Raw genomic sequence first — 26015 nt, forward strand, 5'->3', positions numbered from 1 at the left:
CTTGGGTTAGGTTGGGATGCACTTAATAATGCTTGAAATTTGGTGTAGATTGGTTTTTGTGGGGAGATAAATGGAGCGGTGTAGAGTGGGTTCGAGGGACAGATGCAATTAGTTTGGGCCAAATTTGGTTGGATCTGTAGACCATTACCACCTTTAGCTATAGGGCAAGGCAGAGACATGGAGGGGAAGTAGGGCATGATTATGAGGAAGAAAAGAATGGACACTCATTTGACGACACAACCGAGAGATAGAGCGAGAGGAGAGATGAGAAAGAGAAAAGAGAGACGAACCCCCTACAGTTGTTATTTCAACTAAAAAGTTATTTCCTCCATGTCAGTCTACCATCTCAACCATTTATATGCACAATTATGTTCCTCTTACAAATATTAAAATATATGACTTAATAAACACATTATGAATATTTTTCTATAACAATGTTCCTTCCTTAAAATATTGGAATGCATAAACACTCACACGTAGACAATGAGGTGTACAAAGATAAAATGATAAGGAGCGCCACTGTTAGAGTTTTGAAGCAAGAATTTTTTGTTAGCCACCTAGCTTGTTCAACTACAACACAAACAAACTACTTTATTTAGTTTAAAAATCATTTTCTTCGTATCATCCTCTGTATCCCACTTAATGCTTAGCGTGACAATTTTGATGTGAAGTCATACTAAAAGTTGTTGCAACCTATAATAGTGTTCATTACATAACACCTAAAGAACAAACACATCCCAACACATTAAGAATAAGGAAAAATTGATGGGAAAGTAAAGTAGGGAACCCTTTCCTAACTTACTCTTCCCTATGTGCAAGTTTCTTTCACATTTTGACACTTGTGTACCTGCGTTGATCACGAGACTTCCCAAGTGTATTTGCATACAGTTATAATATATATACCTTGATCATAAAGGAACCAACACAAGCAAACACATTAAACATGGGAAACAATTGAACGAAAATTAAAGTAGTGGGACATGTTTCAATTATGGTCTTGCATACTTCTTCTCAAGGGACACTAAGTGCAACTTGAGAGTTTGTAAAAAGTATATTTCAATTCATTCTTCACAATATCATATTTTAATCCTCTCTTTCTTCGTCTCACTCTCGCCTACTCTTTTTCGTATGCAAGTGTGTTCCTCTATTTGATGCTAAAGGTGGATGCTCAAGTTGAAACACTTCACAAATGTCATTGTTACATTTGGTAGTATTCTTACCTTTAGCGTCAATAGACGAACACACTCGCCCACCAAAAAGGACAAGGTGTGTAGTGTTCGAATGAAAAGAGAACCACCTATTTAGATCCTAGGCGCACCAACACATTTCTGTATGCAACTTTGTTCCTCGATTGCCACCGCCGGTTCCTATCCTGAATCTCTCTCTCCGTCGGTCGACTCTACCCAACGCTCCTCCACCCACACCGGCCACCTCCGCCCAATGTACCTTCATCCACCACCGCCGCCAACATCACAATCACCCCCATGCATCCCCGCCTTACATGGATTTGCGCACCTTTCATCGTTGATGGGCTGGAATCGCATAGTGTATCGCCTATCCCCCGCTAGGTGGTACCCCTCCACCCAGCGTAGAGGCATGCCCAGACGAGCACAAAAGAGCACCTTGTTGAGCACTGGTGCTAGAACATGTTTGATTTTTGGCCATGCATGCTTCCTCTCAAGTGACACTTAGTCCAACTACTGAATTTGTAAAAAGTATATTTTAGTTCACTCTTCATAATATCATATTTTAATCCTCTCTCTCTTTCCTTTAGTGTCAAGAGACGAACACACTCACCCACCAAAATGGACAAGATGTGCAATGTTCGAATGAGAAGAGAACCACCTATTTAGAACCTAGGTGCATCTTGGGGAGCCTAGGCATTAGCATATACACGCATAATGTTTAAAAAAAACAAAAATAGGAGATAATTGGACTTCATTGAAGAAAAGGCCCATCAAACAACCCAAAGCCCAAGTCTAAAGTGCTCTCACCCCACTAACAATTTCTACCCTAGGTCTCCTCTGTGCTCTACTAGATCCCTATCCAGTCTCGACCACCGCCACAGCCTATTCCTGTCCCATATCTCCCTCTCCCTCTAATCTCCTTTAGTAGCGCCCACCGCCTGACTATGCTTGATGCTCCTCCACCCCAACCAGCCACCTCCACCCAATGTTCTTTCCTCCACCACCGCCGCCAACGTCATAGTCACCCCCTGTGTTCGTGCCTTAGGTGGATTTGCATACCATATGTCGCCGATGGGCTGGCATCACATAGGGTACCACGTATCCCCTGCTAGGCGGTACCCTCTGCTCAGCGTAGAGGCATGCCCAGACGAGCATAGAAGAGCGCCTTTGGAACACTGGTACTGGGACATGTTTGATTTTTGGCCATGCATACTTCCTCTCAGGGGACACTTTGTGCAGCTAATCAATTTATAAAAAGTATATTATAGTTCACTCTTCATAATATCATATTTTAACCCTCTCTCTCCCCCACTCTCGCCTACTCTTTTCCGTATGCAAGTGTGTTTGGATGCTCTAGTTGAAACACTTCACAAATGTCGATGTTACATTTGGTAGTATTCTTACCTTTAGCGTCAAGAGACGAACACACTCGCCCACCGAAAAGGACAAGGTGTGTAGTGTTTGAATGAGAAGAGAACCACCTATTTAGCTCCTAGGCGCAACTAGGTGAGCCTAGGCTTTAGCATATAAACACATACAAAGGCCCATCAAACAACCCAAAGCCCAAGTCTGATGTGCTGCTACCCCACTAACACCTTATATACCTAGGTCTCCTCTGTGCTCTACTAGATCTCTATCCCATCTCGACCACCGCCGCCACCGATTCCTGTCCCATATCTCTCTCTCCCTCTAATCTCCTCTAGTACCGCCCACCGCTTGACTCTACCCGATGCTCCTCCACCCCAACTAGCCACCTCCACCCAATGTTCTTTCCTCCGCCACCGCTGCCAACATCATAGTCAACCCCTGAGTCCATGCCTTAGGTGGATTTGCGCGCCATATGTCACCAATGGGCAGGCATAGGGTACCACCTATCCCCCGCTAGGCGGTACCCCTTCGCCCAGCGCAGAGGCATGCCCAAACGAGCACAAAAGAGCGCCTTTTTGAACACTGGTACTAGGACATGTTTGAGTTTTGGCCATGCATACTTCCTCTTAGGGGACATTTTGTCTAGCTAATCAATTTGTAAAAAGTATATTTTAGTTCACTCTTTATAATATCATATTTTAATCCTCTCTCTCCCCCACTCTCGCCTACTCTATTCCATATGCAAGTGTGTTCTTCTATTTGACGCTAAAGGTGGATGCTCCAGTTGAAACACTTCACAAATGTCGATGTTACATTTGGTAGTATTCTTACCTTTAGCGTCAAGAGACAAACACACTCGCCCACCGAAAAGGACAAGGTGTGCAGTGTTCGAATGAGAAGAGAAATACCTATTTAGATCTTAGGCGCACCTAGGTGAGCCTAGGCTTTAGCATATAAACACATACAAAGGCCCATCATACAACCCAAAGCCCAAGTCTAATGTGCTCCCACCCCACTACACCTTATATACCTAGCTCTCCTATGCGCTCTACTACATCTCTATCCCATCTCGACCACCGCCACCACCGGTTCCTATCATGTATCTCTCTCCTCGTCGCCTGACTCTGCCTGACGCTCTCCACCCCCACCGACAACCTCTGCCACCATCGCCAATGTCATAGTCATCCCCATGTGTCCGTGCCTTAGGTGTATTTGCATGTCTTCTATCGCTATCGGGCTGGCATTGCATAGGGTACCGTCTATCCCAAGCTAGGCAGTACCCCTCTGCCTAACGCAGAGGCACGCACAGATGAGCATGAAAGAGCGCCTTGTTGAATACTGGTACTGGGACATGTTTGATTTTTGGCCATGCATACTTCCTCTTAAGGGACACTTATTCCAACTAGTCAATTTGTAAAAAGTATATTTTACTTCACTCTTCATAATATCATATTTAATCCTCTCTCCCTCACTCTCGCCTAATCTTTTCCATATGCAAGTGTGTTCCTCTATTTGACGCTAAAGGTGGATGCTCCAGTTGTAACACGTCACAAATGTCATTGTTACATTTGGTAGTATTCTTACCTTTAGCGTCAAGAGACGAACACACTCGCCCACCGAAAAGGACAAGGTGTGCAATGTTCGACTGAGAAGAGAACCGCCTATTTAGATCCTTGGTGGCTTTAGTATATAAACACATACAAAGGCCCATCAAACAACCCAAAGCCCAAGTCTGATGTGCTACTACCCCACTAACACCTTATATACCTAGGTCTCCTATGTGCTCTACTAGATCTCTATCCCGTCTTGACCGTCACCACCGATTCCTGTCCTGTATCTCTCTCCCCGCCACCGACTCTGCCTAACGCTCCTCCACCCCCACCGGCAACCTAGGCCCAATGTACCTTCCTCTGCCACCACCACCAATGTCATAGTCACCCCCATGCGTCCGTGCCTTAGGTGGGTTTGCGCTCCTTCTACCACCGATGGGCTGGCAACGCATAGTGTACCACCTATCCCAAGCTTGGCAGTACCCCTCAGCCTAGCATAGAGGCATGCCCAGATGAGCACGGAAGAGCGCCTTGTTGAACACTAGTACCGGGACACGTTTGATTTTTGGCCATGCATACTTCCTCTCAAGGGACACTTAGTCTAACTAGTTAATTTCTAAAATTCACTCTTCATAGTATCATATTTTAATCCTCTCTCCCCCACTCTCGCCTACTCTTTTTCTGTATGCAAGTGTGTTCCTCTATTTGACGCTAAAGGTGGATGCTCCAGTTGAAACACTTCACAAATGTCATTGTTATATTTGGTAGTATTCTTACCTTTAGTGTCAAGAGATGAACACACTCACCCACCAAAAGGGATAAGGTTTGCAGTGTAAGAATGAGAAGAGAACCACCTATTTAGATCCTAGGCGCACCTAGGCAACCCTAGGCTTTAGCATATAGACACATACAAAGGCCCATCAAACAACCCAAAGCCCAAGTCTAAAGAGCTCCCACCCCACTAACACCTTATATACCTAGCTAGGGCTCCTCTGTGCTCTACTAGATGTCTATCCCGTCTTGACCGCCGCCGCCATCGATTCCTGTCCTGTGTCTCTCTCTCCACCACCCAACTTTGCCCGACACTCCTCCACCCGTACCGACAACCTTCGCCCAATGTCCCTTCCTTCGCCACCACCACCAACATCAAAGTCACCCCTAATGTGTCCGTGCCTTAGGTGGATTTGTGTGCCTTCTATCATAGATGGACTGGCATCACATAGAGTATCACCTATCCCCTGCAAGGTGGTACCCCTCGGCCCAGTGAAGAGGCACATCTAGATGAGCATGAAAGAGCGCCTTGTTGAACACTAGTACCGTGTTACGTTTGATGTTTGGCCATCCATACTTCCTCTCAAGGGACACTTAGTCCAAATAGTGAATTTGTAAAAAAGTGTATTTTAGTTCACTCTTCGTTACATCATATTTTAATCTTCTCTCCCCCCACTCTCGCATACTCTTTTCCATATGCAAGTGTGTTCCTCTATTTGACACTAAAGGTGGATGCTCCAGTTGAAACACTTCACAAATGTCATTGTTACATTTGGTAGTGTTCTTTACCTTTAGCGTCAAGAGACGAACACAATCGCCCACAGAAAAGGAAAAGATGTGTAGTGTTTGAAGGAGAAGAGAACCATCTATTTAGAACCTAGGCGCATCTAGGAGAGCCTTGGCGTTAGCATATACACACATAATGTTTAAAAATGAGAAGGAAAATAGGAGACAATTGAACCTCATTGAAGAAAAAGGCCCATCAAATAACCTAGAGCCCAAGTCTGAAGTGCTCCCACCCTACCCACACCTTCTATCCCTAGGTCTCCTCTGTGCTCTACTAGATCTCTATCCTGTCTCAACCACCGCTGCCGCTGATTCCTGTTCCATATCTCTCTCTCCCTCTAATCTCCTCTAGTAGTGCCCACCGCCCAACTCTACCCAACGCTCCTCCACCCCAACCAGCCACCTCCACCCAATGTTCTTTCCTCCGCCACCACCGCCAACATCATAGTCAACCCCTGAGTCCGTGCCTTAGGTGGATTTGTGCACCATATGTCGCCAATGGGCAGGCATCGCATAGGGTTCCGCCTATCCCCCGCTAGGCGGTACCCCTTCGCCCAGCGCAGAGGCACGCCCAGACGAGCACAAAAGAGCGGCTTTTTGAACACTGGTACTGGGACATGTTTGAGTTTTGGCCATGCATACTTCCTCTTAGGGGACATTTTGTCTAGCTAATCAATTTGTAAAAAGTATATTTTAGTTCACTCTTTATAATATTAAATTTTAATCCTCTCTCCCCCACTCTCGCCTGCTCTATTCTGTATGCAAGTGTGTTCTTCTATTTGACGCTAAAGGTGGATGCTCCAGTTGAAACACTTCACAAATGTCGTTGTTACATTTGGTAGTATTATTACCTTTAGCGTCAAGAGACGAACACACTCGCCCACCGAAAAGGACAAGGTGTGTAGTGTTTGACTGAGAAGAGAACCACCTATTTAGATCTTAGGCGCACCTAGGTGAGCCTAGGCTTTAGCATATAAACACATACAAAGGACCATCATACTACCCAAAGCCCAAGTCAAAAGTGCTCCCACCCCACTAACACCTTATATACCTAGGTCTCCCCTATGCTATGCTAGATCTCTATCCCATCTCGACCGCCGCCGCCATCGGTTCCTATCTCATATCTCTCTCTACCGCCCGACTCTACCCGATGCTCCTCCACCCCCACCGGCAACCTCCGCCCAATGTACCTTCCTCCACCACCACCGCCAATGTCATAGTTACCCCCATGTGTCCATGCCTTAGGTGGATTTGCACGCCATCTATCACCGATGGGCTGGCATCGCATAGGGTACCGCCTATCCACCGCTGGGCGGTACCCCTTCACCCAGTGTAGAGGCACGCCCAGACGAGCACGGAAGAGTGCCTTTTTGAACACTTGTACTAGTACACGTTTGATTTTTGGCCATGCATACTTCCTCTCAAGGGACACTTTGTCCAGCTAATCAATTTGTAAAAAAGTATATTTTAGTTCACTCTTCATAATATCATATTTTAATCCTCTCTCTCCCCCACTCTTGCCTACTCTGTTTCGTATGCAAGTATGTTCCTCTATTTGATGCTAAAGGTGGATGCTCTAGTTGAAACACTTCACAAATGTTGTTGTTACATTTGGTAGTATTCTTACCTTTAGCGTCAAGAGATGAACACACTCACCCACCGAAAAGGACAAGGTGTGCAGTGCTTTTATGATAAGAGAACCACCTATTTAGATCCTAGACGCACCAAGATGACCCTAGGCTTTAGCATATACACACATACAAAGGCCCATCAAACAACCCAAAGCCCAAGTCTAAAGTGCTCCCACTCCACTAGCACCTTATATACCTAGGTCTCCTCTGTGATCTACTAGATGTCCATCCCATCGTTACCGCTGCTGCCACCGGTTCCTGTCCTGTATCTCTCTCTCTCCACCACCCGACTCTACCTGATGCTCCTCCACCCCCACCGACAACCTTTGCCAGTGGTTTCTTCCTCTTCCACCACCACCAACACCAAAGTCACCCCCATGTGTCCGTGCCTTAGGTGGATTTGTGCGCCTTCTGTCGCAGATGGGCGGCTAGCATCACATAGGGTACCACCTATCCCCCGCTAGGTGATACCCATCGGCCCAGTGAAGAGGCACGCCCAGACGAGCATGAAGGAGCGCCTTGTTGAAGACTGGTACTGGGTCATGTTTGATTTTTGGCCATGCATACTTCCTCTTAGGGGACACTTAGTCCAACTAGTGAATTTGTAAAAAGTATATTTTAGTTCACTCTTCATAATATCATATTTTAATCCTCTCTCTCCCCCCTCTCTCTCTCCCACTCTCGCCTACTCTTTTCCATATGCAAGTGTGTTCCTCTATTTGAAGCTAAAGGTGGATGCTTCAGTTGAAACAGTTCACAAATGTCGTTCTCACATTTGGTAGTGTTCTTACCTTTAGCGTCAAGAGACGAACACACTCACCCATCGAAAAGGACAAGATGTGTAGTGTTCAAAGGAGAAGAGAACCACCTATTTAGAACCAAGGTGCATCTAGGAGAGCCTTGGACTTAGCATATAGACACATAATGTTTAAAAAAGAAAAGAAAAATAGGAGACAATTAGACATCATTGAAGAAAAAGCCCCATCAAACAACCCAAAGCTCATGTCTGAAGTTCTCCCACCCCACTCACACCTTTTATCCCTAGGTCTCCTCTATGCTCTACTACATCTCTATCTTGTCTCAACTGCTGCTGCTGTCGGTTCCTGTCCTGTATCTCTCTCCCTCTAATCTCCTCTAGTAGCACCCATCGCCCAACTCTGCTCGACACTCCCCCCAACTAGCCACCTCCACCCAATATTCTTTCCTCCGCCACCGCCGCTAATGTCAGTCACCCCCATGTGTCCGTGCCTTAGGTGGATTTACACACCTTCTATCGCTGATAGGCTAGCATTGCATAGGGTACCACCTATCCCCTGCTAGGTGGTACCCCATCGCCCAACGCAGAGGCATGCCTAGACGAGCACAGAAGAGCGCTTCTTTGAACAATAGTACTGAGATACGTTTGATTTTTGGCCATGCATAATTCTTCTCAAGGGACACTTGTCTAGCTAATCAATTTCTAAAAAGTATATTTTAGTTCACTCTTCATAATATCATATTTTAATCCTCTCTCTCCCCCACTCTCGCCTACTCATTTCCGTATGCAAGTGTGTTCCTCTATTTGATGCTAAAGGTGGATGCTCTAGTTGAAACACTTCACAAATGTCGTTGTTACATTTTGTTGTATTCTTACCTTTAGCATTAAGAGATGAACACACTCGCCCATCAAAAAGGACAAGATGTGTAGCGTTTGAAGGAGAAGAGAACCACCTATTTAGAACCTAGGCGCATCTAGGAGAGCCTTGGCATTAGCATATACACACATAATGTTTAAAAAAGAAAAGGAAAATAGGAGACAATTGGACATCATTGAAGAAAAAAGCCCATCAAACAACCCAAAGCCCAAGTCTGAAGTGCTCCCACCCCACTCACACCTTCTATCCCTAGGTCTCCTCTATGCTCTACTAGATCACTATCCTGTCTCGACCGCCGCCGCTGGTTCCTATCCTGTATCTCTTTCTCCCTCTAATCTCCTCTAGTAGCGCCCATCGCCCAACTCTGCTCGACACTCATCCACCCCAACCAGCCACCTCCGCCCAATATTCTTTCCTCCACCACCGCCGCTAATGTCAGTCACCCCCCATGCATCTGTGCCTTTGGTGGATTTACGCACCATCTATTGCTGATGGGCTAGCATCGCATAGGGTACCGCCTATCCCCCACTAGGTGGTATGCTTTCGCCTAGCGCAGAGGCACCCCAAAGGAGCATAGAAGAGCGCCTCTTTGAACACTAGTACTGGGGCATGTTTGATTTTTGACCATGCATAATTCCTCTTAAGGGACACTTTGTCCAGCTAATCAATTTGTAAAAAGTATATTTTAGTTCACTATTCATAATATCATATTTGAATCCTCTCTCTCCCCCACTCTCGCCTACTCTTTTCCATATGCAAGTGTGTTCCTTTATTTGATGCTAAAGGTGGATGCTCTAGTTGAAACACTTCACAAATGTCATTGTTACATTTGGTAGTTTTCTCACCTTTAGCGTCAAGAGATGAACACACTCGCCCACTAAAAAGGACAAGGTGTGCAGTGTTCGAATGAGAAGAGAACCACCCATTTAGATCCTAGGTGCACCTCTCCGAGCCTAGCTAAGCTTTAGGACATAAACACATACAAAGGCCCATCAAACAACCCAAAGCCCAAGTATGATGTGCTCCCACCCCACTAACACCTTATAAACCTAGGTCTCCTCTGTGCTCAACTAGATCCCTATCCCATCTCGACCGCCACTATTGTCTGTTCCTGTCCCGTATCTCTCTCTCTCCACCGCCCGACTCTGCCCAATGCTCCTCCACCCCCATCGGCAACCTTCACCCAATGTCCCTTCCTCTGCCATCACCACCAACATCAAAGTCACTCCCATGTGTCCGTGCCTTAGGTGCATTTGTGCGCCTTCTATCGCCAATGGGCTGGCATCACATAGAGTACCACCTATCCCCTACTAGGTGGAACCCCTCGGCCCAGCGAAGAGGCACGCCCATACGAGCATGGAAGAGCGCCTTGTTGAACACTGGTATTGGGTCACATTTGATATTTGGCCTTGCATACTTCCTCTCAAGGGACACTTAGTCCAACTAGTGAATTTGTAAAAAGTATATTTTAGTTCACTCTTCATAATATCATATTTTAATCCTCTTTCTTCCCTCTCTCTCCCCCACTCTCGCCTACTCTTTTCCGTATGCAAGTGTGTTCCTCTATTTGACGCTAAAGGTGGATGCTCCAGTTGAAACACTTCACAAATGTTGTTGTTACATTTGGTAGTGTTCTAACCTTTAGCGTCAAGAGACGAACACACTCGCCCATCGAAAAAGACAAGGTGTGCAGTGTTTGAATGAGAAGAGAACCACCTATTTAGAGCCTAGGCATACCTAGGTGAGCCCATGCGTTAGCATATACACACATACTGTTTAAAAAAGAAAAGGTAAATAGGTGGCAACTGGACCTCATCGAAGATAAAGGCCCATCAAACTACCCAAAGCCCATGTCTGAAGTGCTCCCACCCCACCGACATCTTATATTCATAGGTCTGCTCTGTACTCTACTAGATCTCTATCCAGTCTTGACCATCGCTCCCATTAGTACCTATCCCGTATCTCTCTCTAACACTATCCTAGATCTTCAAATCACTGTCGGTTCAAAACCCCCTTCACTGCTGGATTTTCTCTCTCTCTCCCCCCTTCACTGCCGGATTTTGAACCGACACAGGTAAACCAGTAGTGAGGGGGGTTGACATCACTGCTGGTTCCTAAAAATTGACACTGAAGTGGTTTTCAGGAAATCTAAAAAATGGGCTAAAAATAGGGAAAATATTTTAATACTGAGAGAGGCCCCACTAGGTAGAGTCACAAGCCATATGATTTTTTGTTAAAAACATGTGCTTCGCAGCCACCGACGCTCAAACCCTGACCTCCTACTTCACGTGTTCATCCCCTAACCACTCCACATGTGAGATGCTTGTGTCCAAATGAGATATTCATCCTAGCCATTTTATGTTCATCTGATTTTGAAATGAGTATTTGGAACCCTAAATGATTTCAAATCAAAAAGTTATCGACTACAAAGTTTTATAACTCTTCGAGATCTACATCTTTGGTTTTGGTTATTTCTCCATCTGAGGTCATTTGAAGAATTTGAATTTCAAATGTAAGAAAATTCAACTATAATTTTGATTGGATAAATGATTTCAAATTAAAAAGTTATCAACTGTAAAGTTGCACAACTTTTGAAGATCTACAACTTTTGTTTTGGGTGTTTCTCCATCTGAGGTCATTTGAAAAACTCAAATTTTAAATTTGAGAAATCAAACATAATTTTTGTTAGATAGATGATTTCAAATAAAAAAGTTGTCAATTACAAAGTTACAGAACTTTTTGAGATCTATAACTTTTGTTTTGGTTGCTTCTCCATCCGAGATTCTCAAATACCACTACACACTCACTTTATGACTATAGAACATGTGCCCTTAGTTGGTATTAACTTATATGAAATGTTGCGAATCAAATAGAGTGACATCATAACAACTTGAAATAAGAAACTTGTAAACTACAAAGTTGCATAACTTTTCAATATCTACAACTTTTGTTTTGGTCACTTCTCCATCTGAGATCCTTAACTACCACTGCACACTCACTTATGACTATGGAGCATATGGACTCCTTTGGTATTAACTCTACAAAATATTGTGGTGTGTATTTGGACATCCAAACTATTTCAAATCAAAAAAGTTTGAATTACAAAGTTGTTGATCACGTCGAGTACTACAACTTTGACATAAAGTTCGTCTTCCTCGGACATCATATGGAAAGTTATAAAAGTTTTCTTGTACCATATCAATGTTGGTTAAAAAAACTAACAGTGATGACCCAATATCTCTGTCGGTTCTTGGCTAGAACCTATAGTGATAGTATCAGTGTCAGTTTTAGCTACAAACCGATAGTAATGACCCAATATTAGTGTCGGTTGATCGTATCACTGTCAGTTTTAGCAAAAAAACTGACAGTGATGAAGCTGACAGTGAATGTTAGATCTATAGTAGTGTAACCTCTAGTAGCGCCCGCTGCCTGACTTTGCTCGATGCTCCTCCACCCAAACACACCACCTACGCCCAATGTCCTTTCCTCCGCCACCGCCGTCAACATCATAGTCACCCCCATGCGTCCCTGTCTTAGGTGGATTTGCACGCCTTCCGTCATCGATAGGCTGGCATCGCATAGGGTACCAACTATCTCTTGCTAGGCGGTACTGAAAGGTCCTAATGGCTAGAGGGGGGTGAATAGCCTATTAAAAATTTTCTACAACAACACTAAGACAAGTGATTAGTAAATAAGATGGCGAAGCGAATTTTGCGCTAAAACTTTGTGTTGCAAGCCACCTACCCAATTCTAATTTCTATGATCTCTAGTATATCACACAAGAGCTATGTCACTAAAATACACCTAGGTGAGCAAAACTAGCTAGAGAACTACAACTAAAGAGCTACACTAGCTACAACTACCACAAGCACTACACAAGGTAAATACAAAGTAATGCAGGAGAATGGTAGAAGTGATATACCGCCATGACAAGTGATCAATCAATGAATACCAAAGAATACCAAGGAGAAAATGATGACACAATCAATTTTTCCTCTGAGGTTCACTTGCTTACTGGCAAGCTAGTCCCAGTTGTGACGATTCTCTCACTTGGAGGCTCACGCACTAACAGGCATCACATGTCTAACTTGCAACCAGGTGTTGCACAACCAACACAAGATGAGGATCCACAAACCACGCGCAATCCACTAGAGTTGCCTTTGGTGCTCCATTGGGGAAGGCACAAGAACCCCTCACAATCATAATGATCAGAGCCAGAGATAATCACCTTCCTCTGCTCAATGATCCACCAATCACTAGGCCATCTAGGTGTCGGCAAACACCAAGAGTAACAAGATCTCCACCAGCCCAAATCACCCAACTAGTGCCACAAGATGCTAGACCACTAAGCAATGCACTAGAGGCTCTCCAATCTCACTCAAGATGATGAAATCAAGTGTGCAAGTGAGTGGAGTGGTGTGCTCAGCTCTCAAAGGGTGCATGTAGCTGTTAGAAGTGCCATGAGAGTGGCCAAGGCCGACCACCACCTCTATTTATAAGCCCACAAGCAAATAGAGCTGTTACCCCTTTTGAGCAGCTTTGTGTGTGGGCACCAGACATATCGGTGTGGCATCGGGCATGGGGTGCTAGTGCCGCTCCAATGGTCATCCAATGGCTAGTGGGGCATCGGACATGCGGTGGTGGCACCAGACAGGGGGTTGCGGTGCCACCCCAAGCTAGCCCCCTAATTTCCTTCCTCTCTGGAAAAATGGGGCAGTGCACCACAGTAGGGTGGCGATGACCACGGCGGTGCCCATCTCTAGTTCACTCGCTCTCTGTTGAAAAGGGGTGGTGCCACCGGACAGGGTGGCGGTGCCCACGACGGTGCACTATCACACCCATGGCTGTGCACATCGCCACTTCTAGTGTTAGCCCTAGCACCAACTCTCCTCGGCCACGTCTAGGTGGGCACCACCCTAGAGGTGGCGGTGCCACCAGACAAGGTGGTGGTGCCATACCCAAGCACCTCCTTCTCGTCCTCTCCAGCTGGTCACCACCATAGGGGTGGCAGTGCACTGGACAAGGGGTGGTGGTGCCCCCAGGGCAGCACCCCGAGCCAAGTTTCACCTCCTTTTCTTCACCTTTTTTACCACCTTTGCAAATGTGCTAATACTCCAAGTGTTTCACCATCACGTGCAAGTGTGTTTGCATTTTCACAATCATTTTTAAAGGTTATTCACTTCTCACCAATTGTGCACTAGGCCTAAAATGCATATGCACGTTTTCCAACACCTAGTGGCACTAGATGATCGAGTTGTCCGATAAGAGCTCCCCTCTTAATAGTATGATCATCTATCCTAAATGTGATCACACTCTCTATAGTGTCTCGATCACCGAAAACAAAATGGCCCTATGGATATCACCATTGCCTTGAGCCCATTTTGTTTTTTACTTTCTTCTTTTCCAAGTCCCGAAGCTTGATCATCATCACATGTCCACACCACCACAATGGACTTCATTTCATGTGTCCATCTCCATCCATGAGTGCCACCTAGCTCCTTCACTTGGGCTAGACCATCCTATCTAGTCACACACTTAGATGTAAGGATTAGTCCAAATAGGTTTCATCAATTAGCTAAAATCAAACTATGGCTTTCAATCTCCCCCTTTTTAGTAATTGATGACAACCTCTACAAAGATATGAAACAAATTCAAATTTGAATCCATGTTGCTTGCCCAAGCATTTTTACCATGTGTAAAGGATTTAGACAAATTTCATGAACCCCCATTGGTAGCATTAGCTCCCCCTACATATGTGCTAAGAGTTTGGATTGCAAGCTTGCACATATGCATAGATTTGAGTTGTGGGAGAGTAATGTCTACCAAATGATGCTAATGTATAAGAGATGGACCTTTGAAGCGTGATACCAATTGGAGTGCACCAATAATACCATCCTGAGCACCATTGTTAGTTGGATAGCACTTGCAAAAACAAGAACTAGATACCTCGTGAGATCAACATTATAAGCAAGGTTCTAGTTCCACTTGTGAAAACAAAGCAAGGCATATCTAACTACCACCTATGCATGCTAGTTTTTCATTTCATCATTCAAACCTACAACTAGCATACACCCCACAAGCATGTATATTGAATTTAAACTTTTCAATGCAAGCAAGCATATGTGAATGCACATTCAAATGCATCAATCAAGTTTATGAGCTTGCTCCCCCTACTTATGTGCTCAAATTTTAATTGATCCTGTTACTTTCATATTTCTCCCCCTATGTCAATTATCTCCCCCTATCAATTATATCTTTGTTCTTCTCCCCCTTTGGCATCAATGACCACAAAGGTTTAATTTTAGATAGGTTAAGATTATTAATGTCAATCAATGGGTTGAGGATCATTTTCCTAAATTTGGTTCAATCTAGAACATTTGCCAAAGATATTTAACTCGGTTTGATCCAAGGACAAGCTTTTTCACACCTCATTTCAAGGGTTATCTTGGCCATGTTGAGTTAAACACTTATAGTTCGTTTTCTAGATCAAACACTGGGTTCACATGCCCACAAACATGTCATATGCTACCGCTAGATCAAGTCAAGCATACAAGCAATAGTGGTACCATACAAGCATCAAATTCATTTGTTTTTCATGAATGAGCCTATTACATGTGAGGAATGACTAGATGCACTAAACATGTCCTTAGCAAAGTATATATGCATGCCAATCAACTTTTACCTTGGATTGCTCAAAGGAGAGGCATGTCATATAAGTGGGGGGGGGTGCATCAACACATATTTGAGAAATCCAATATGTTCAACTCATTCCTTAGCTTGCAAAGCCTCTTCTCTTCAAGTGGCTTGGTGAATATGTCGGCAAGTTGATCTTCAGTGCCCACACTCTCAATTGAAATGTCCCATTTTTGTTGATGATCTCTTATGAAATGGTGGCGGACATCAATGTGTTTTGTTCTTGCATGTTGAACTGGGTTGTTGGTGAGCTTGATAGCACTCTCATTGTCACATAGCAATAGCACTTGTTTGAACTTGATTCCAAAATCATTCAAGGTGGCATTCATCCAAAGAATTTGTGCACAACGAGTACCAGTGGATATGTATTTGGCTTCGGCGGTTGAAAGTGCCACACTATTTTGCTTCTTTGATGACTAAGAAACAAGTGATCTTCCAAGTAGTTGACATGTGCCAGATGTGCTCTTTCTCTCAACTTTGCATCCCACATAATCCGAGTTAGAATAACTAACTAGCTCAAACTTTGCTCCTTTGGGATACCACAAACCAACATTTTGTGTATGCTTCAAGTACCTCAATATTCTCTTTGTTGCCTTCAAATGACTTTCTCTTGGAGAGGCTTGAAATCTAGCGCACATGCATACACTAAACATGACATCCGGTCTTGATGCGGTCACATAGGGTAGGCTTCCAATCATAGAACGATACAACTTTTGATCCACCATGTTGCCACTAGCATCACTGTCTAAGTTTCCATTTGTCCCCATGGGTGTACTAATTGACTTGGCATCAACCATTCCAAACTTCTTGAGCATATCTTTGATGTACTTGCCTTGACTCACAAATGTGCCATTCTTCAATTGTTTGATTTGAAGACCAAGGAAGTAACTCAACTCTCCAATCATGGAAATCTTGAATTCATTAGCCATCATCTTTCCAAACTCTTCACAAAAGTCTTGATTGGTTGATCCAAATATGATATCATCAACATAGATTTGCAACACAAACAAATCATTGCCAATCTTCTTGGTGAAAAGAGTGGTGTCAACCTTACCCATAATGAACCCTTTAGAGAGTAGGAAGTCTCTCAACCTCTCATACCATGCTCTAGGTGCTTGCTTCAAACCATGCAATGCCTTCTTTAGCTTGTACACATGGTTGGGTTTCTATCATCTTCATAACCGTGCGGTTACTCAACATATACTTCTTCATTGATGTAGCCATTGAGAAATATACTCTTGACATCCATTTGATAGAGCTTGATGTTATGGGCATAAGCATAGGCTAACAAGATTCTAATTGCTTCCAATCTTGCAATTGGAGCATATGTTTCACCAAAGTCATGACCCTCTACTTGAGTGTAACCTTGAGCTACCAGTCTTGCTTTGTTCCTTACTACAATCCCATCTTGATCTTGCTTGTTCCAAAAGACCCATTTGGTTCCAATCACATCGTGGTTCTTTGGTCTTTCCACTAACTTCCATACTTGATTTCTAGTGAAGTTGTTCGATTCTTCATGCATGGCATTGACCCAATTGACATCTTTCAATGCTTCATCTATCTTGTTTGGTTCAATGGATAACACAAATGAGAAATGTTCACAAAATGAAGCCAATCTTGATCTTGTTTGTACACCTCTAGAAATATCTTCAATTATAGTATCCAATGGATGATCTCTTACAATATTGGTTGGTTGGAGTATTAGAATATTGCTTGCACTTGCTTGATCATTAGGTTGAGATGATGTACTAGCCACTTGATCTTGCATATTGTCATGAGAGCCACTTGTGCTTGCTTGATTAGTGTCAACTTGCACATTTGAGTTAGAGAGCACTTGCACTTGACCATCTTCTTCATCAATCACTTGCCGAGGCCTCAATTCACCAACATCCATGTTCTTCATGGCATTTGAAAGTTGAATGCCTCTAACATCTTCCAAGTTCTCATTCTCATCTTGGGAACCCTTGGTTTCATCAAATTCAACATCATGAACTTCCTCAAGAGTACCACTTGCCAAATTTCAAACTCTATATGCTTTGCTAGTGGTTGAGTATCCAAGCAAGAATGTGTCATCACATTTCTTGTCAAACTTGTTCAATCTAGTGCCTTTCTTCAATATGTAGCATTTGCAACTAAAGACTCAAAAATATGCAACATTGGGCTTTCTACCATTCAAGAGCTCATATGGTGTCTTGTCTTTCAATGGGTGACAATAAAGGCGGTTGCTACAATAGCAAGCCGTGTTGATAGCTTCGGCCCAAAAGGATTGACTCACATTATACTCACTAAGCATAGACCTTGCTATGTCAATAAGTGTTCTATTCTTCCTCTCAACAAGGCCATTTGATTGTGGAGTGTACTTAGCCGAGAATTGATGTCTAATTCCAAAGTCGTCACACAACTCATCAATTCGAGTGTTCTTGAACTCACTACCATTGTCACTTCTAACTCTCTTGATGTTTGTTTCAAACTCATTGTGAATACCCTTGACAAATGATTTGAATGTTGCAAACACATCACTCTTGTCCACTAGAAAGAATACCCAAGTGTATCTAGTGTAATCATCCACTATCACAAAGCCATATTTATTTCTATCGATGCTAGTGTATTGTGTTGCCCTAAACAAATCCATGTGCAATAACTCAAATGCCTTGCTAGTGCTCATTATGCTTTTCTTAGGATGGGTGTTTTCAACTTGTTTGCTAGCTTGATAATAGCTACAAAGCATATCCTTTTCAAGCACAACATCTTTCAAGCCTCTAACCAAGTCATGCTTAATTAATCTATTCAATTGTTTCATTCCAACATGACCAAGCCTTCTCCATAACGAACCCATACTAGACTTAGTGAACAAGCATGTTGACAATTGAGCTTCACTAGCATTGAAATCAACCAAGTATAGATTCTCATATCTAAAGTCTTTGAAGATCAAGTTAGAGCCATCTACACTTATGATCTCTACATAATCTACTACAAATATGCACTTGAATCCAAGATCACACAATTGAGCCACAGATAGGAAATTGAAGTTCAAGCTCTCAACTAGCAACACATTGGAAATGCTTGTTGATGGTTGTTAATGTCAATCATAAACCATCAATATAACCTGCATATATGCTAAATTCCATCACCAAACATAGGTCTAGTGGTTTAAACTAATAAATTCCATGAGCTTTGGTGAACATGTGAATGCAGGATGATTTATCCAGAAAATAGCTCCTAGGAGCATTGTCATACACTCCAAATAGGCAAACCAACATGAACAAGTGATTCAACTTGTGAAACCTATGAAAGTTGACTCAAGACAGAGCCCAGGACCCACCATCCAAAGGGGAGGCCCACCTACCACAGTAGCAGGCTAGACAGCCCAATGGTGAGGCTGTCTGGCCCATTGCGGAGGCCCCTCACCCTCCGTCGCCTTGTACTTAAGGCGGTTTTAAGTTGGTTCTTCCAACGGTGATCGAGAGAGTTGATGTGGATCGATGATGTGGCGATTCCTTGCCCTCTACTCCACCTCAATTCCTTTCCCCTACTCTACCTCAGCCTATATATAGCAGCCCCTACCCACCTCCCTAGAGGCATCCCTGAAACCCTAATTCATATCCACCTCATCGGGATCAGAGCTAGCTCTCAAGATGTAGAAGTAGAATAGCACTAGTTGAGAGTTTGAGAGAGTTGAGCCATGCTTAGGTTCTGGAGAAATCTTTGGAGGTCAGTATATCTTTGTATCTCACCTTTGCAAGACTTATGCTTTAATATATTTATCTTCTCTATCTATTTTTATGCCTTTCATGTGTATGGTTAGTATAGTTATCATACCTTAGCATGGGATCTCCGCTCGCATTGAGTGCTTTAGTTATCATATGTGAGTAGAGTAGTAATTGTAACACCTCTAGTGTTTTGACCTAGCACTAAAATTTGACATGTCATCATATGCATTGCAAAGCATTCATAAAGTAGAAAATTTTGAATGCATTCACTAAATAAGCTTTATTTCATAATGTTGTTATTTTATGTGATGTGATTCAAAACCCTAAATAAAGATCATGACCACAAGGGTCAAATTTCATGTGATCATGTGAGACCATGTGTCATTTGACTCAAATAATCCTAATGGGCCATGTTACTGGTCAAAAATCAAAGTTAAAGCAAAAGGTAAACAAATCAAATTTGAATTCAAATTCAAATTATAAAAGTCCTTTTTGCCCCTTTTGTCTAATTCAAAATCCATGTGGAATTTGGGGTTGAGGCAAAAAGCAAAGTTGAAGATTATTTTATAAGGATCAACTTTGGTATTCAAAGTTTTTCAAGTTTACATATAAAATTTGGAGTAATTTTGAAATGATTCAAATGCTCAAATGCACCCCAAATTCAAATTTCCAAATGGAGGCAGAATTTGAAAATGTTCCTTGAAGCAAAGTTGTAGAGTTTGAAAAGTTGAGCAACTTTCATTTTTGGAGATTTTCAACTTCTTTAGAAAATTTGTGAGTAATTTGCAAAATTTACTCAGTGGCAATTCTGTAAATACTTCAAAACTGAAAATCGGCTGAGCGCCACCTCTCAGCTTGCCGCCGGTGCCACGCTGTTGTCATCGCCGATCACTTTGCGCCACTTCCTCATGCGTTGACACGCAGCCGGTGCCGTGGCGAGTTCGTTCGTGCGCTGTCGACGCCGGACGTCCCCTTCCCGGCTATAAATAGCAGCAACCGCCGCCGTCATCCCCGTTTTTCCCCTTTGCTCTACTCCGCCGTCAGCTAGCTCCGCCGCTCACCGTAGCCACCGTCGAGCCACGTCCGTCGTGCCCAGCTGTGCCAACGCAATCGCCTCGGCCTTGCGCTTCTCTACGGCTTGCTCACGTCGCTTGGGTTGGCTGGAATCGCCCAGCGCAACGTCTTCTTCCCCGAGACCGACCGGAGCTCCGCCACCATCGACTCGATGTGGCCAGGCTGCTCCAGACCGTCTCCATCTTCACCAAACGCACCGGCGTGATCGTGGTGAGCTATTGAACGTGATTCTCACTTCGCTTTTGACTCTACTGCACCATTGCCGGAGTTATGCCATGCACCGTCGTACCCGAGCCGCCATGGCCAGCGTGGAGCTCTCTCCGGTGCACCTACTGCCATTCTAAGGACTGGGATGGGTTCGTAGGATTGTGTAGATCATTTGGGTGCAGTCTGCCTCGTCGGAGCGTCACCATCGGCGCATTTTGGGCCGGCCAGTGATGGCAGCGCCGCCGTGACCTGTATGTGTCACTGACGAGTGGGGTCGGGCTGTCAGTGAGAAAGAAGGAGAAGAACAGTGAGGTTTTATTATTTTCTGATTTTGAATAGTGCTAAATCTTTGGAAATTTGTAGGAAAATAATCATAGTTCCAAAAATTCTGAAATTTTGTGTGTAGCCTTTGTACAAGCTCTAGTATGGTTCAAAAAATTGAAACTTGAAATTTGAATATATTTTTAATGTTCAAATATTCAATCCATTAATTAATAAATGCAATTTCCATGATTTTTGTAGGCCATTGTATAATTCCAAAAATTATGAAATTTGTTTTGGTACACTAATTTGACATGAGGAAGCTTACATAAAATTTTGAGGTCATTTGGAACAAGTTCATTTTTGGGCTTATTTCCAAATTAATTCAAAAATAAATAAAAGCAAACCCTAAGTGTTTGATTTGTGTTGAATCTTGTTTTGGTCATGTTTTGTGGCTAGTAGGGTTTCAAGATTCATTTGGTCAAGTCACATGTGTGGTTCTTGATGGTAGAATTGCAAGTTAGTTTTGTTGGCTTGCAACTGTACCGTGAAGGAAAGTCGTATTCGAGGTGTTTTTACATTTCATGTACCATGAAAGCATCATGTTTACATTATCATCATGTTAAAGCATATGTTATCATTTCGTGTAGAACCCAAGAGTAAAACGATTCTTGTTGAGCAAGTTCTAGAAGAATCCCCGGTTGTCACAGGATTTGATATTTGTGGTACTGATCTAGAACCCGAGGTCGTCAATGAAGGCAAGCCCCGGTTTAAGCATTAAACCATTACCTTGTTTACTTTGAAAAGTTTATCACTTATGTTACTTATTGCATTAAGTTGATTAATTCAAATGTTACCTATTTGATGCATTACCTACCTTGATAATTGTTTACCATCCTTGAAGATGTTTTCATTTACAAAGGCGTAGAATGCTTAGTATGCTTTATGATAGGCTTTCAAAATAAAAGTTTTGATACAATCAAAGATGGCATACTGGCCAAAGAAAGAAAGAATGTTGAATGAACTAGAGACTAGTCGGGTGACTTATCTTGAATTTTGGGTAATGTTGCCGACTATGTCGCTTAAAGGCCACTCATTGTGGATCTTCTGAATGAGACACTTTGTAGTACTGGTCACATACTTCGATAAGCCTACTTTGGCTAATCCGATACTAAGATGAATGCCCACGCACTGGGAGTGGAGAGATGGTGGGAGTAGCGTGTACCCTCATGGCTAGAATGTGGCCGGATTTGAGGTGTGCTGTGCTCTCGGGTGGCGTGGAGACGGCTTAGTATAGGAGGATCCAGTAGCGAGGTTGATATATGCAAGATTAAGTTCTACATATGTCGTGTGATAAGGAATCCCCAGCTGGGACTTGAATCAATTCGAATTGCCGGTGCTCCGTGGATATGGAGACTCGATTCATTACAGAAGCAATGCAGGACTGGTGAATTACTAAAATATGAGAAAAGAATGGAATGAGAAGGATTGGAATATGGGAAATGTACATTTAGTTGAGATAATGAACTAAAAGAACTTAGGGGTAAAACTTGAAAATAGAATAAGAATAGAAAGCTTTTGGCAAAGAACTTTTGAATCTTGCTACATCCTTACCTTGTCCCAACACCTACATCTTTAAAGTCTTTCACCCCCTGTTACATCGGGTTAGTCTTGTTGAGTACTTTTGTACTTAGGGTTTGTTAACCCTTGTTGCAGGTGAGTTGCATGCGCAGGCTTGTTTTGGTCCCTGCTGCATGTCTGTGTTTGAAGTCAATGACGATGAGGAATGATGAATGGCCTTTGGACAAGGCACTAGTTTGTATGATAAATAAGTTAATGTAATATTATCCTGCTACTATGGTTGTATGACACTTATGGTATTGTAAGTTTGAAAACAACTGGTTTGTAAACTATGTTATGTTAAGACTTCCGCTATCTTTTACTCTGACGTATATATTTGAATAAACTGTTGTAATCTGCAATGTCTGTGATTGGGATCTTGTTTGAAAAGAGAATCATGGATGATTTGGGTTTCCCGAGGACACCCGATAGACCTGTTGAGTTGTTGGGAACTCATGAACGCTATCCGAGGTCTGTCAAGACAACGATAGGTGCACATGGGCCCAATTTCTTAGGAGGTTCTGCCACAGTAATCCATAGTATAGACATGGTATCTGGACTATAGGTTACCTGAGATTGCGCTCAATCGTACGGTTAGTTGTGGTAGCCCCAGGGGTGATAGCTCTGTCAGGCCGTTGTAATCCACCATGTTAGGATTGGTGTTCGTAGAGCTTCTGGCAGCCTTCCCCCAACTATGCTTTCTCACCCCCTCGAGAGTTAAAAAGGTACTATTACTCCAAAGTGTTATTGTGTGTGATCGCTATATCTACCCATGAATTATTTATACCTTATAGAACCAAAGTAATAGAGAAGTATTTAGGAACCTTGAACTCACCCGTTGTCCTCTCAACTTAGCCAGACTGCTCATTTATTATGGAATTCTCTTATGTGTGTTATTATTCATAACTCCTATCATTATCAACATTTACCCCACTTTAGTATAGTTGGTATACTAGTTAGTAGATACATGATGGTGAATTATCAACTTCTTTAACCATTGTTTCCCTATGGATAAATATTATACTCTAGAATACTCAAGGGTGAAAGCTACAACAGTATACGTGCGCTTGCGAATTTATCTGTGTGCGTTTAAAATATACCAGCAATGCTCATGTCATTGGATATTGCAATCTTACCAAGCCCTTTGACCTTGCCTTTGCCATTGTCACCAAATGTGATACTATCATAGCCATTTCTATCATTGGTGTTGATTGAGTTGAACATTCTTGCATCACTGGTCATGTGTTAAGTGCACCCACTATCAAGAACCCAATGTCTTCCCCGGCTTTGTAATTAACCTACAAAAGAAGATCATTTCTTTTTAGGTACCCAAACTTGCTTGGGTCCTTGAAGGTTAGTCACTAATCTCTTTGGTACCCAAATGGCTTTCTTCCTTGAGCCCATCCATGGTGCACCAATGAACTTAGCCTTCACACCATTAGTACCCTTAGTAAGCACATAGAAAGAATCAAGCTTAATTGAGGATACATTAGCTTGTGATTTCTTGTTCACGCATTTTTTCTTTATGTGACCAACTTGCTTGCAACTAGTGTAAAACTGACCATTGTTCTTCACAAAACTAGTCTTGTGTGGAGCAAAGACTGCCTTACCTTTCTTAGGGGTATAGCCCAATCCCTCTTTGTAAAGAGAAGCTCTTTGGCTACCCAAGCACATAAGCAAGCGATCCTCACTACCATAGGCTTTGCCTAAGGCGCGAGTGAGTTCATTGACCTCCTTCTTCAAGGTCTCATTCTCAACCATAAGTGAGGCATCACAAGTGAAACCATCACTCATAGGTGAGGTGGAAGTGGATGATGAGCTACATGAAGGGTTAGCGGGAGCAACAACAATAGGCTTATAGAAAGATTCATCAATTATGTCACATGTTAAGCCTTTGTCACATGTTACAACATGCTCCTTCTCATTTTGTTCATCAAGTAGAGAGGAATGAGCCTTTTCAAGTTTCTTATGAGCCTTGCCAAGCTTCTCATGGGCTTCCTCTAGCCCCTCATGAGATGCATTGAGCTCATCAAAGGCTTGCTTAAGGGCTTTTAGTTCCTTACACAAGTCTTTGCATTCCCTTCTCTTAATGTCAAAATGTTCTTTAGCATCTTCCAACATGTCAATTAGTTCATCTTTAGTTGGTTCATCATCATCATCACTTTCAGTTTCATTATCATGTTCCTCATCACATCCATCATCACAAGTTTGTACCTTAGTGGCCTTAGCCATGAAGCAAGTAGATGGAGTGTCGAAGAGGGAAGGCTTCTCATTTATGGCAATGCTTGCAAGAGCCTTCTTCTTGGTGGTCTTGTCATCATCACTATCATCATCATCACTTGAGGAAGCATCACTATCCCAAGTGACCACATATGAACCACCCTTCTTCTTCTTGATGGTCATCTTGTCCTTCTTGTCCTTCTTCTTGCCCTTCTTATCATCATCATCATTCTCACTATTGTAGGGGCATTGAGCAACAAGATGATCCTTGCTTCCACACTTGAAGCACCTCCTTGACTCTTCCTTGTTCTTAGATGAAGACTTCTTCCTTCTAGCATGATAGCCCTTCTTCACCATGAACATTGTTGGCGGTCCTTATTGACCAAATTCAACCGCCAAATAAGATACAAAAATAGGAGAACTAAGCAAACTTGTACACATATTATTTATATTGACCTAGTTCCAAATGCATTGGAGAATCATTGTTTTACAGGACACATACAATAAATGCATGGGAATAGAGTCAAAATGCACAATCAGGAAAGCACAAAATAAGCAAATAAAGAGAAAAGCCCACCTAACCATCCAATCTGGGCCAACCACTGGCATGGTTGCACTCCTGGCCAAACAAGGAATCACCATGCGGAAGGTGGTTGCATGCAGGCACCATCAGGGGGTGCAGCCGCACCACCCTCCACGCCTCTCGCCTCCAACTGCCATGTGTCACCTCCTGGTGCCTCCCCCATGTTAGTTGCATGCGGGATCCTATGGAATATTCTCTAGAACCGACCATGCGAATGCTATAAATAGATGGGGAGGGCTCTCACACCACACCACAACTCAAGAGCCTCTCTCTCTCCCTCCACTTGTATCTTTTTTACTATTTTTAGTAGTGTTTGGAGCTAGGCAAGACTCTTGTGAAGAGCTTGGACATCTAGAAGGAATCTTGGTATGATCAATATGAAGAGTTCTTCTAAGTTCTTGTTCTTATCTTATAAATATAGTTATTATTGATGTTTTGAGTTATCACTGATGAGTAAATTTGTATTATTGCGCGTTTGGCTCGGATGGTGTGCTTAGAGGACATGAGGTTTATACTGGTTCGGGAAGAAAGTCCCTATGTCTAGTTCGTCGCTGTTGCTCATGTTACTAGCACCAAAAGTTTGTAGTAGGGGTTACAAATGGGTGAGAGAGGGAAAGGATCCCAAGTCTCTAATGAAAGGAGTGAGTGGGTGCTGAGAGCTCGATCACTGCTCAGTTGTGCATTCATGTCGTGCTCTTGTGTGGATTTGTATCAGATCTT

At 43.1% G+C, this 26015-nt stretch overlaps 1 long non-coding RNA gene across 1 annotated transcript in view; it reads left to right on the forward strand.

Annotated features, from left to right (window-relative positions):
• Positions 1 to 22798, forward strand: part of LOC136514997 (uncharacterized) — a 49977-nt gene extending 27179 nt beyond the window's left edge. Inside the window, exon 4 of the long non-coding RNA XR_010773920.1 lies at positions 22589 to 22798. This is a non-coding gene — a long non-coding RNA (uncharacterized lncRNA). The remainder of the gene's footprint in view (positions 1 to 22588) is intronic.
• The last annotated feature ends 3217 nt before the right edge of the window (positions 22799 to 26015 follow it).

The sequence above is a fragment of the Miscanthus floridulus genome, chromosome 17 (genome assembly GCF_019320115.1).
Source record: "Miscanthus floridulus cultivar M001 chromosome 17, ASM1932011v1, whole genome shotgun sequence".
In the NCBI taxonomy this organism is placed as follows: Eukaryota; Viridiplantae; Streptophyta; class Magnoliopsida; order Poales; family Poaceae; genus Miscanthus; species Miscanthus floridulus.